Below are 13,964 nucleotides of genomic sequence, written 5' to 3'. Positions count from 1 at the left end.
CAAAATTTATTTTGTTGAGTCAGATAACAAAAACCACAAAACGGAAAAACACCAGTAGTCCACGACTTTCTGGTTCCAGGAGTGGGCCCTTCACAGAATCCTTGACCCACGAGAGATACGGGCGTGTCAGGGGGCCCGAAGTGTGGTGAGGCGAAGTCCAGCAGGTTGACCGACGGTCGTAGAAGGGACGATCTCTTGGCGGTGGCTTTCAAGTCAACGGCACGGACCAGAGATGGCGGTCCAGGAAGACTGCTTGAAGACTGAAGGATGGAGGTGTCGGGTGAAGGCTCAGGCCAGGAGCTGGAACAAGAAGAAGGGTTGAGAAGGTTTCAGAAGCTGACTTCCAGGATGATAGGTGCAGGCCAGGGATGGAGGTGGCTTTGGAGGGCTGACGATGGAGGATTTTAGTTGCTAAAAGAGGCTGTATGTAGAGGTCTAAACTGCAGTTGCCCACCACACACTCGAGGTGGAGGGGGCACCTGCAGTCTACTGCCAGAGACTATGTGTAGAGGTTTGGCCTATAGGTGTCTGCCAGTGAAATGCAGGCAGAGGAGGCTCCTGCAGTTCACTGCCAGAACCTAGAGCTGGACTGCAAGTAAAATACAGATGGAGGAGGCACCTGCAGCTTACCGGAAGATTGTAGATGTTAAGCCAAGTGGAGGTGAGTTTCAGGTCAACGGCACGGACCAGAGATGGTGGTTCCGGAAGACTGCAGACTTCTCGATGGAGGTGTCAGGCCTGGATCAGGTTTCTGGAGCTGTCTTCCAGGATTGAAAATACTATCAAATAAAAACATACATATAAATACAACTTAATACAAAAAATACAGCATGATGAAACTTAAAAATGAATGTAAACATGTAAATCATTTTACTCCATGTAAGTAATTTCAAACTCGGATAAATTCTTTTCAAACGAATAAACATTCTTATTTGGATTATGGTTCCTAATATTACCTGGAGCATCAGTGCGTCTATTGCACCACCAGCTGTCAAACTGGTCTCTCCACTCTAGATAAACCCTCATATCTGACACCCAATCTGGCTCAGGCTGGTCCCATAACGGCCGATACTCACCAGGACTTACCTGCGAAGCTTCCCCGGGTCCCTGAGGAGGCTTAGGGGGACTTACCTGCGATGGTTCCCCGGGTCCGTGAGGAGGCTTAGGGGGACTTACCTGCGATGGTTCCCCGGGTCCCTGAGGAGGCTTAGGCAAAGGTTTAATGTCTGGAGTACCAGTGGCTCTTTTGAACCACCGGCTGTTTAACTGGTATACGCACTCCACTCTAGCACAGCTCCTTTTAGATAATGGTTCATGGGGACTTACCTTTAAAGACTTACCTTGTCCATGGGTGGAAATTGAGGGGATGCTACGGAAAGATTTAGAGGAGGAGCGAGAAGAAGAACTAGAGGAGGAGCGAGAAGAAGAACTAGAGGAGGAGCTAGAAGAACTAGAAGAGGAGCCAGAAGAATTAGAGGAGGAGCTAGAAGAACTAGAAGAGGAGCCAGAAGAACTAGAGGAGGAGCCAGAAGAACTAGAGGAGGAGCTAGAAGAACTAGAAGAGGAGCCAGAAGAAGAACTAGAGGAGGAGCTAGAAGAACTAGAAGGGGAGCCAGAAGAACTAGAGGAGGAGCTAGAAGAACTAGAAGAGGAGCCAGAAGAATTAGAGGAGGAGCTAGAAGAACTAGAAGAGGAGCCAGAAGAATTAGAGGAGGAGCTAGAAGAACCAGAAGAGGAGCCAGAAGAATTAGAGGAGGAGCTAGAAGAACTAGAAGAGGAGCCAGAAGAATTAGAGGAGGAGCTTGAAGAAGAGGGAAAGGAGAAGGTAGCAGAGGAGGGAGGAGACGGCCCAGGTGAGGTGCCGATCAGGGAGGCCGGTCCTCTGATCCTGAGGATGGTCCGCAGGATCCCGGGCCGGTTAGGGTCCGGGATCTGGACGCTGGTGTAGCTGCACCGTCGGGCCATCTGAGGGTAAATAAACAACAACACAACCCTCAGATCACCGATGCACATCGTGGTCATTTCTCACATCACATATTGCATTAAAAGTGGATTCAAAGTAGATGTCATGCAATAAATAATACACTAACAAAAGAAAACGCAGGATAATAAAACTGTTTGCATTTGGTTCAGTGTTGAAAACTGAAGGAGGGCTTACACATGCTGCTGGTATCAAACCCACGGACAGTCATATTATTAAATTGACCCCTGACCTGGTCTGATATTGCAACACCATTTTCTTTTCATAATTCATGAGAAAATGAAAGATTTGGCGGTGTAAATATGAAAGAAGATAGAGTCTATCAGTTGTTTATTCTAAATATGAATATGTGCATGTGTTTATGTACATGTGTGTACATAAAGAATCAGTCAGGAAGCTTTATTACAGTCTACACAGAGTACATCTAACATTCAGACTAGTGTGAAATATAGTGTAAAATATAGAACTGGTATCGGGCGTTTTCCTGATACCAGTCCTTCTTTAATTTATCACCTCTTTATTCTATGAGTTGTACATCGCAGCGCGAGGGGGAGGTGCAGCACGCGCTCATGCAGCCCTATACGGTTACTTAACAAATCGCTCTTGTCACTCTTATGAAATGCATCAACCACGAGCAGAGTGCATTTCGATGTTAAATATCAAGAGAAATAGTGTATGGAGCATGTAATAATACATTCATAAGTAAGTTTCAACCACCGTGACTACACCTTCACGTTGTGACGTCACACCTCAACCGTCTCTATGGACCCGGTGGTTTCCAAATAAAAACATTTATTCCAGCGTTCCATGGCGTTCTCAGCGCCATCTTTTTTCACAAATTCCAATGTTAATCTTCGACGATTTGTTACCCTCAAACCAAAATAACAGTGTTTTAAAACATCTACACTAATTATTGACACACCCCAGAGATGTCCCGCGAGATGTAACACATCCCGCCCCTCCAATAATCCTTTTACACGGAGAAATCCTCGACTGAGTGTCTTTGTCCATCAAATCTTATTTCTTTCACCTTTAAACTCAATGTGTCTTAGTCATGTATAACCTGGGGAGCCTTCTAAGGATGTAAGAGGATCAAAACGTTGTCTTACTTGAACACCGAAGGTTCCAATCACAGCCAACTTCCTTCAGCAGGTGGTCGTCCTCGATGCTCCGCCGCTCCTGAGGGCCTGTTTCAGCCTCGTCTGTGCTCCACAAAAGATGTTATGTAGTCGTTCACTTCTCCAACAATATTCGTATCCAGTAGATTCCGTCCAGCAGTCAAAAACTCAAAGATTTCGTTCTCAGCAGTTTGCTTTCACAAGAGGTTTAAAGTTCGTGTTCAAGTCAAAGTGCAAAAGGAACGTTCAGAAAGTCCGCTGACCTTAAATACCCTCGGTCGGGTCATCGTTCGGTTGCCATGGCAGCTTAGGGCGCGCGTGCGTGCGTGCGTATTTGTACGTGCTCTCGTTTTTATTAAATATATATCGATTTTTTTTTATTCCGGTATTATCCACGTTCTTTTCGTTCTGGCCAACATTTTAGTTGTTTATCATGCTAGGTTGTGAACATAGCTTAAATAGTTAGTAACACTGCAGCAGACCATAAATATAATTAAATAAATTGCATTAAGGACCAAGTGGGAAAATGTTCAATATATGTACATGCAGGGCCGGCTCTTCCTTTAGGCGACCAAGGCGACCGCCTAGGGCGCCAAGTTCGTGGGTAGCGCCCTCTAGCATAACGCATCTTTCTTCCAACAACTTTGATTAACGAAATAAAACCCAGGTGAAATAAAACCATGATTAAAACAAATAAACATGGCGCCCCCGCCATATGTACGGTATGTTATATGTGTTTGGTGGGGGCGCAGCGGAGCTTATGGTTGCGTGCGTTGCAAGGCAATGGTCACACTCGGATCAAGCTAACGTAACATCAGTGCAAACTCTGGTGCAAAGGAACGAAGAAAAGCAGCAGGAGGAGAAGAAAGCCCTGTAAAGAGGTAACGTTACGTATTTCCACTTCAGAAATGAAAATGATTAAGCTGTACCCGGACTTTTGTTCATAGACAAGTGAAACGCTGATGTAACATAACGTTACTTGTCCAAATGACAAAGGCCTCAAATCATTAATGTCGAGGCATTCTCTTCAGATTAGTTTTTTTTACCCGATAGTAACTGTTTTTTATTGTTTTTAATTGCATTTATTATGCCTGGTTTGTTTGTTGGTTTTATTGTTTATCTGTTTATATGTACTGGTTTTACTTTAAAATGTCTTTGAGTACCATGTAAAGCGCTATTTCAATAAAATGTATTAATATCATTACTAACAAATGGTATTCTCTTAATGTACAATCTGGTATATACTGTATATATGCATTCCACACAATATGTTGTCTGGATTGTATTTATGGTAATGCAGAGACACTCACCTCCTGAACAAAGCTCAGCTGATCCCCAGGTTCACCTCTCTCTGAACCTTTCAAGTTTTTTATTATTATTCTCTGTGCTTAAATACAGCTGCAGGTGAAGAGACATGTAGGACCACACAGCAGCCGGTGAAACAGAGCATGCAGCAGGTAATCTATTTAATAATCTTTATTTGACTTTACACTTACAAAACAATAATTTATTTACACCTAATTCAAATTTTGAATAATTGTTTACTCTAAAACACTACTGATCATGTTAACAGAAGAAAAACATTTTTTGATGCATTTACTGCCTGTCGTATGACTCACAAGATCAGTAATAAATCTCAACATATGACCAAGAGAAAAAATCAGTCATTGTATTGCCTATTGCCATAATCTGTATTAATAGATGAACATCAATTGTATGTATTTGCCTTCAGGTGAAGGAGCAACAGACACAACTCGCCCTGATTCTGCACTACAGCCTGCAGACACTTTCTCCCCCACAACAAGTTCTGATGTCCATGAGTCCATCAGGGAAGAACCGATTGATCCTGCTGACTGGCCAACCCTGTCTGGCCAAAGTTACTAAAAATTAAAATATTCTGAGACCATTATATTTGCTTGTAGTACATTTATCAAATATAAATGTACAATATAATACAAACAACATAGTGTACCTATAATGTATAGCAGAATGATAACATGGAATGGAAGTGGTTCAAAGTGGCCGTAGGTGGGAGGGCGCAAAAAATTGTGATTTTATTTTGAAGGGACTTTTTGTAATGCAGCGGAGTTTTTTTTTCGGCTCGACCGTCCATGTTTTTCGTCAGCGCGGCAATTAGAACGAGCATTACATCTTTCAGGAGATGTGGGAGCCAGACAGTCAGTACCTCACCCGAATGGAAAGGCCGGAGCACTTCATTGAGCAGAGGGAGCTCACACACAAGGCCAACACTTCTGTGATGAGGTGGCTGCACACACCAGTGACCCACATCTCAAGCGTGCAGAAGAAGAGGTTCAGGAAATACCTCAAGGCCTACGCTGCATCCTTGGAGCCCACAGACTTCATGGTAGACCTGGGCTGGGTCCTCCAACAACCTCGTAGGCGTAACTAAGCTGGGCTCTGAAATAGGACGTACCCAGGGACTTCCTGCTTGCATCATCAGCTTTACCTCCACTGCTCCCGTTGCCTAGCAACATGCTGCTTGACAGTAAAGGTTTTAAAACCTGAAAAACGTATAGTAAGTAAAGATAGGGAATATAATCAATTTAATTCAAGATAGATCATGCTCCGGAGGAGAAGCCTATTTCAGGTTGTGGGAAGAACATTTTCCTGTTATTTTAAATTCTAATTAAATCAGTTAAGTAATATTGCAATCTCAAGGCAGAGGAAATCCATCAATTCTGTCAATAAAAACCACAACACATTTATTATCTGTAAGCATGCACATTTTATTTTTTTCTTGCATAGGATACAAGCTATTTTAACTGTAACCTTAATCATATTACAGAATATGTCCAAGCTCCAGAAGCTGAATTGTCACCACACACATCGTTCTCAACACAAGTTCTGCTTATTTATTCTGTAACTTTACTGACTTAGAAGGTGATATTTCAGGTTCATAACTGGTATATATGAGATGACTTTGATCCATTTCTAAGCATTATGTGATATAAACCGTCAAAGCCTCAGTACAATATTAGTCAGCCTCTAAAGTGTGAAAGTTGAGGTGTTAAAGTGACTTTTCAATAATAACTACAGACAAGCTGCCGTTAACAGCGCAGCAGCTTCCGGTAATGTGAGCTGCTTGTTGTGTATTTGTTATAAATGTGTGTTGTTCGGAGGAGCCGACTGAATGGGACAGCCGAGTCGCAGCCGAAGTGACGTGTGCGCTCGACAAATGCGTCCTTAAGTATGAATTGGGACACAGCTACTGTGTGTATTGTTTTGCAAACAGTGTAAGGCTTATATTGTGCTTATAGTTGTGCAGATCTTATAGTTGTGCAGATCTGGGCGGTGTTTTGCTCCTTGAGTGTACAGTTTGGATATTTGTGTGACACTTTTAACCGTAGCATATATTCAACTGAAAAAGCTGTAAAGTGCATTAAGACAGAGCACAATCAGAAATAGAAAAGTACATGTGTGTGTCCAATAAGACCAAATTCTTTACAGATTTATTATTAATTGAATACATTGCTGTGTACACCACAGCACTTGAGTGAAGTTTATTTACGATGCAATACAGCTGCACCTTTTTTACAGATATATGCACAGTGTAAACAGCTGTTGTTCAAACAACAGTTTAACAAGCGTGTAGATGAGCCTGTTGTGCTGAGCACTGACGTCTTGTTGAGCTGGACTTTGCACTTATCCATCGGTAGCCTCTGGATCACAACAACATCAACCAGATGTTCTCTATTTGTGCTGCAGTGGAGGCAGATGCTCCAGTGAGCTCTGTACAGCTGGTTGAACTGCTTCTCATGCTCCTCCACTTCATTCCAGGCTTCAAGGACCGTGTTCCTCTGCTCAGCGGAAAGAGTGAGCTTGTCCTCTGTCGGGGGGGATTTATAGCACAGCAAAACTTTTCCAGCCTTTCGAAGCCCTGAAGCGGGTTTTGGGCTGTTGACAAGTTGCCATGTAAATGCAGTAAGTTCAAATTAACACATTGCTCAGCAATCAATGCATCGCATTTTGTTCTACCAGATTTACATATACTCACAGAGACCAGAGGGTGAACGCTGGGAGTGAGCCTCCTCGTCGCTCTGGTACGCCTCTGGATCTGGATCATGGCTGCCCATGCTGAACCTCCTCCTTACCTGTGCTCCATCTGAACGGGTATCCAACCCCAGCAGCTCGTCAGAAGGGACATTGGCAGGGCCCCGGACGTTGTCGTCCACAGTCTCTCCGAATAGAATCAGCAGGTGTTGAGGCGCTTCTGTAGTTCCGTCCTTTGGCGGCAAACACGGCGTCTGAGATCAGGTTTCTATTCCACCAAGCAATGGCACTCATCAGGTGAACTTGAGTGGGCCGTACAGCACAATGGGGACCTGAGGAGAGGATCAACTTTAATGCCAATTTGTCTTAATAACTCCACACAAGTACACAGCTGGTACACATCCTGGTAAAACTTTCAATAAATATATATGATGCTGGCTAAGTATAAGCTAGTAAAATGTGCGTCACACCATATCACGCCACTCTTAAACCCCTTTACCTGCAGGGGGCTGAACTTAGTCTGCATTCATTTCCTTCAACAATTATTCGTATCGTGAACAATTTACACATACCACATGTCACTCACACAGTTACAGTTTCACGATAGGTGCTGCTGGAGGACCCAAATGCAGAGACACAGTGGAACAGAGGGATGAGTAATAGTGTTTGATAATAAACAAGGAAGTCCAACAACACATAACACATGACATCACAGACCACCCGACAATAGCATACATTGCACCAAGCATGAGGTAAGGGAGGATCTCTTGACTGGCAACTAATCACTACAAACTTGAAGGTACAAGATAAATATATAGAGAAGCCATCAGGAGTTAAAAACCAGATGAGACAAGTAGATAACTGGCTCTACTTCTCTCATCCCAGATGATATGAGTGACGTTTTTCATTCAACATGTTATCAGGGGAGAGCGCGAACGCAGTCCCCCACTACCAGAAATTATGCAATCGAGATTCCCACATTTGGGGAATTCGCAGAGGTCAGCTCAACCGGAGTGCAATGGCTAAGCCTCGCCCTGGGTGAACCACCTTCTTGATCATGGTATCTCCCTTGCCAGGTAAGTATGAGTTGTACACATCAGAGTCAGGGAAGTCTTTCACACACATACCAAGCTGACCGATGGTGCTGTCCATCAAGACATCACCAAGAAAACAGACAGAGGAGCTGCAAACCTACAGGAGGTTCATGTAGAGAAAAGTCATAGTCACCAGGGATGAAGATTTATATACATTTTACTTGACACGTTATGCTCTTATTTCCCACAATGCATGGCTGTATTTTCACAACTAAAGCCAACCTAAAATCGCCAGCTGCATCTATTCATCTCCAACAAATGAGTGACTAGTCATCAGAAGGTTCACATGAGACAAAGCTAAACACAACTGCAATAAAAAGTTATTTGTTCCCTGTCTGGAATTCAAAGGAAAGAATAAAATAACGTAACAAATTTGGTTCTTTCATTTCAACCACTTCCTGTTTCTTTGTTTACTACTAGTGCTCTAGCGACACACTGCCATCTATTGGTCTGGAGTGGTAATAACACTACATGTTTAGCAAATATAAAAAATACAATTTAACTAGAACTCGACTTTATTGCAGTTGTGTTGCATTAGATATAGCTCTGCCGAGGAAATGACAACTGATTGAAGATACAGCAACGTAGCGTGGTAACAGCAATAACAATGAGCGCTCCTATGTCTCCTCTCTCCCCCCACCTTTTCTGTGCCGTTAGGATTTTCAATTTCAGGGTCAGTCCACAGTAGTGCAAAGTCTACAGTGACTGTAGACACTTACGGGTTACGATTGGTCAACCTGACTATAGACTTCCAATCAGATCACAGGAGCCGACTGTGGACGACCAATCAGATTACCGGTGGCAAATGTGGACGACGAATCAGACCTTTACACAACCAGTAAGGCACGAGCAGTTACCCAACGATTTGAATTGATGTATGAAAGTATGTTTACAATAACTACGAATTCAGATCTTACTTCAATCTAACCTCTAACTTTGTTTATAGATATCAATGCAACAAACAAGTAGAACAAAGCACAGAACATTTACTATAGAAGATTTCTTTTAGACAGTTTTGGGGGGTGCACCGTTCCTGGAGGTACTGCAATACCAGGTCGATGCGTGGAGTGGACGGAGCAAGCCCCTATTCCATCTCCCTATTCCAAAAATCAATTTAATATATGGTCCCCGGGTAGGGGACGTATCAGATATTAAACTGATAAGAACAGATACTACACTTGATCTTAGCCAAAAGGCCGAGAAGCGATAACGTCATCACGGCGGAGATGAGCAAGTCATTCCCCTCACTGGCACTCTCACGGATGGTTAGCGAACTGATCTACAACTTAATTCATCACCAAATAAAACAACAAGAGTCTATAATAGTGAAAATGTACCACTGGTGCGATTTTGTTTGCGACGTTCAGGTTAAACTTGTGTTTGGAAATGACTCTCCATGTTTACTTCCGGACACGTGGTATGCTTTAGTCCAATGAGAAGTGACGTTACAACACGGATAAATATCATGTCCAACCAGCAGACACAATTAAATATAAATTATCCATATACAAGTATCCGTGTATGCTTTCCTAAACGGCGCGTAACGAACCTCGTCAGTTCGAAAGATAAATGGTGTAACGCTTCAAAACTCCCTTGCTGGTCACCAACACAGCTGTCTCTAGTGGGGAGGAGAGCTAACAGCACATGTCACGTCTCGTGCCTCACACCGATGATAAAACCCTCCGTAACTCAGAGAGTAGAACAGAAAGTCTGACACCACCAGGGAGAGAAGGCCGGCACTCAGATGCGTGGTTAACATTACACTTGCACACAGAGTTGTTATAAGCCGCTGTAATAGCAGGATAAATGCGGAGTAATAGTTGCGAGATCCACTACCTCGACAGGAAATCAACGCTGTAATAAGGCAAACAAAGTCAGCGGTGTCCACAACACCAGCACACACGTAACGTTAGCAAATTAGGTTTGAGTAAAGTGACATAATTAACCTTCATTATCTTTCCATGTAACTACTGCATTGGTCTGTTAGTTTAACAGGTATAATTGACTAGTACAGTGTTATTGTGACGGTAACGTGGAGCCGAGTCCTGGCGTATCGTTAACAGTCCGTTAGCCCGCTAATCACCATGTGGTTAGGTGAAGTACCTTCAACCTGCAGTTATTTCGGCTTAAAGTCAGTCTAGACCAACGTTACCTCAAAGACAAGGCGCCCCTTGACCAATATGAGTGTTGCCACGACTCAGTTTTCATTCCGCAGAGTTAAAACAAAAGTTAGTTAGATATGCTAACTAGCAGCTAGCATTATTTAGCTAACCGTTAGCTAGCTTAATCAAAGAACAGGTGGTGCCGTAAAATACCCTTTAAAAGACCAGAACAAGTTGGTTTCCGTAGAATTGATACCTTAATAGTGTACATGCTATTATTCCTACAAGAATTGTCTATTTCTTTAGTCAAAGGGAACTTACTGAAAGTTGTCTTCGGTAGATGCTGGTGGGCGAGGTGTTCCAGTGGGAGACAGCAGAGGTGTGTTCGCTGCATTTGACCGTGTGCTGAACGAGCTTTAGCTGTTAGCAGCTAGCTTTAGCCCAACTTTCTAAACGCACTTTTTTTGTCAAGTGCGACATTGGACATACAACGTTTTGCTGTTAGGAAATCCTACATACCATTTTACTCAAATATAAGTGGTTATGAAAAATAAAATGAATGCACACAGAAGATTCACAACAGACAACAAATATAAGAGAGTTATTGCCTAAAACATAAGACTGTGTATTGTTTGCTTCTTGCTCGTTTTGGTCATATTACTTTGACATTTTTCTCTTTGTGGGCATTGTTTGTGTATCTTTTTGGTGTTGCTGCTTCTCTCTCTGGGCATTTTCTGATGGCCATTTTCTGATGGCCGGTTGCTTGCTGCCAGAGGATTTGCTGGAGTTTGAGCTGAAGGAGTTTATGGTGAGTCTGAATGAATTCAATTCGACATGGCGGCATCAAACAAATAACATATAATTTCTTTTGAGTTACTTTTATTTTTTCAACATGGGCTCCTAAAATAAATTTACTGTATCCATTAATTCTGACATCTTCATTAGCATATTCTTGCTGTTCACAGCAAACCTCTATTCCACTGCACAAACATACTTTTAATGAGACATGTTGCACCATTTAAGACTAACATGACCATATATAACAGCGCCACATAATCAATTGTTGACATTTTTGTTTTTTAAATAAAAGTGCTGTCTTTCTACTTGCCTGTGAACTCTGGGCTTTTTTTCCATCTAAATATCACAATTAGAAACATGACTGCAAGATGGTTGGATGCAGAATTTCTAATGTTGTTAGTAGCTTCTTAAATCCATTTCATTTTGTGGCATCAAAACTAATGTGAAAGGCGATCTTGCTTCAAAATGCCATCTCTAGAAGACAAATGAGTTGGTCTTCTAGAATTACCATTCAAAGAAGAGTGTTCTATATATACAGTGAGGAAAATAAGTACTTGAACACCCTGCTATTTTGCAAGTTCTCTTACTTAGAAATCATGGAGGGGTCTGTAATTGTCATCGTAGATGCATGTCCACTGTGAGAGACATAATCTAAAAAAAAATCCAGAAATCACAATGTATGATGATAACTATTTATTTGTATGATACAGCTGCATACAAGTATGTTTTCCTCACTGTATATGTCCCATTCGCACCTGTACCAAAAGCTAAAAAAACAGACTATTGTGATTTAAACAGCATGCTTTTTGACCTGCGCAGCTTTACTCGTCTTTACGGTAGTGGTTTAAAGCACAGACCAATTGCCTTCGAGTTAAACTATCCGGACTAATTGAGTATATGCATTATAGGCCGGATTATTACGAAGGTAGATTTGTGTCTTTATTTTGCAAACAAAAAAATGTCTCAAGAGCAAATTTACCATCCCATACCAAATTTCTTTGTTAAGCGCTTTACAACAACCAAGGTTGACCAAAGTGCTGTACAGAAAAATAGATATAAACACTACAATTAGTAACCACACAATAAAGCATGAAAAGTAACTAATTATGTCAAGTAGGCCAAAATAAAGTCGACATCTCACTAGGGGTCAAAGGCCAAAGAGAAAAAATTGGTTTTAAGAATGGTTTTAAAAACAGATAAAGAAGAGGCCTGCTTAACATGCAGCGGCAAATCGTTCCACAATTTAGGGGTAGACGCAGCAAAGGCACGGTCCCCTCTGAGCTTACGCTTAGTTTTAATGCACCATCGGGAGCTGATCATCTGACCTGAGAGAGCGGACGGTTTTATAAGAATGTAAAAGCTCAGAGAGGTATGGCAGGGCAAGACCATTTAGGGATTTAAAAACAAATAACAGGATCTTAAAACGGATCCTAAATTGAACGGGAAGCCAGTGTAATGAAGCTAAAATAGGTGAAATGTGCTTGTGTTTACGTGTGCCCATTAAAAGACATGCTGCTGCATTTTGTACCATCTGGAGACAGGTGATGGATGACCCACCAACCCCCACATAGGGTAAATTACAGTAGTCCAGCCGTGTAGTTACAAAAGCATGGACTACAGTTTAAAAATGTTGTCTGGACAGAATTGGCTTTATTTTGGCCAGCTGCCGTAAATGAAAGAAGCTTTGACAACAGCTTTGATCTGACAGTCAAATTTAAGCTCAGGGTCCACTTTAACTCCTAGGTTTGTGATGCTAGTTTTAATATAATGTGCCAAGGGGCCCAGATCTACAGGTGGGGTCCTAGTGGTGCCTCCAAAAATCATCACTTCTGTTTTTTTATCATTAAAATTTAAAAAGTTCCGAGCCATCCAGGCCTTTATGTCGTTGAGACATTTGAGTAGTTGTCCAACAGAGTTTTCCTCTTTTGTTTTAAGAGGTATATAAATCTGACTGTCATCAGCATAACAGTGGAATGAAATGCCATACTTTCTAAGTATGGAACCGAGTGGAAGCAGATATAGAGAGAAGAGTAGAGGGCCGAGGACTGAGCCCTGTGGGACCCCACACAAGAGAGGAGCAGAGGACGTTACAGAGTCACCTAAGTTAACACAAAAAGTTTGATCCGCTAAGTATGACCTAAACCACTCCAGTGCTATGCCACTGATGCCCACCCACTGCCTTAAACGTGAAATCAATATTTCACGATCCACTGCGTCAAATGCAGCAGTTAGATCAAAAAGCACAAGGATAACACAGTCACCAGAGTCAGTAGCTAAAAAGATATCATTAAAAACTCTTAAAAGAGCGGTTTCCGTGCTGTGTAAAGTTTTAAAACCGGACTGGAAAACCTCTTGTATATTATGCTTTTCCAAAAAGGCCAGTAATTGAATGTACACAATCTTCTCCAGGATTTTTGAAAGGACAGGCAATTTGGAAATAGGCCTGAAATGAGCTAGAACTGACGAATCTAGAGCAGGTTTTTTAATCAGAGGTTGAACTACAGCATGTTTTAAGATTTCATGGACCACACCCGAGGTCAGGCTACTATTAATAATTTCAACAACAGATGGTCCTACAGTGGGAAAAACCTCATTAAATAGTCGAGGGGGGACAGCATCATTTGGGGAACCCGAAGGCTTCAAATGACCAACAACCTCCTCTAAAAAGATAAACGTCACCGACTCGAAATGATCAAAGACAGCAGAGCAGGGGACAGAGATTGAAGGGTCTGAAGCTGAAGGTGCAATTTGAGACCTAATAGAAGTGACCTTATCAATAAAAAAGCAAAGGAAGTTTTCACACATAGCAGGGGATGCCTCCATACAAGCATTCTGCATTTAAAAGTGAATCAATTGTGTT

General features: G+C 42.2%; 1 long non-coding RNA gene and 2 other non-coding genes across 3 annotated transcripts; 1 reads left to right on the top strand and 2 right to left on the bottom strand.

The window, feature by feature from the left end:
- The first annotated feature begins 4,524 nt into the window (after positions 1-4,524).
- Positions 4,525-5,008, top strand: LOC134127047 (uncharacterized). The gene is made up of 2 exons (XR_009955986.1): positions 4,525-4,556; positions 4,832-5,008. It is a non-coding gene; the product is annotated as an uncharacterized LOC134127047 (long non-coding RNA).
- A 3,022-nt stretch (positions 5,009-8,030) lies between these two features.
- On the bottom strand, positions 8,031-8,194 carry LOC134127057 (U1 spliceosomal RNA). Its single transcript, XR_009955990.1, has one exon. It is a non-coding gene; the product is annotated as a U1 spliceosomal RNA (small nuclear RNA).
- A 1,027-nt stretch (positions 8,195-9,221) lies between these two features.
- LOC134127059 (U2 spliceosomal RNA) lies at positions 9,222-9,412 on the bottom strand. Its single transcript, XR_009955992.1, has one exon. It is a non-coding gene; the product is annotated as a U2 spliceosomal RNA (small nuclear RNA).
- Between the last annotated feature and the right edge of the window lie 4,552 nt (positions 9,413-13,964).

Source organism: Pungitius pungitius, chromosome 3 (assembly GCF_949316345.1).
Source record: "Pungitius pungitius chromosome 3, fPunPun2.1, whole genome shotgun sequence".
Taxonomy (NCBI): Eukaryota; Metazoa; Chordata; class Actinopteri; order Perciformes; family Gasterosteidae; genus Pungitius; species Pungitius pungitius.
Note: the sequence above shows the minus strand (reverse complement) of the source record. Positions and strands in the feature narration are given on the sequence as shown.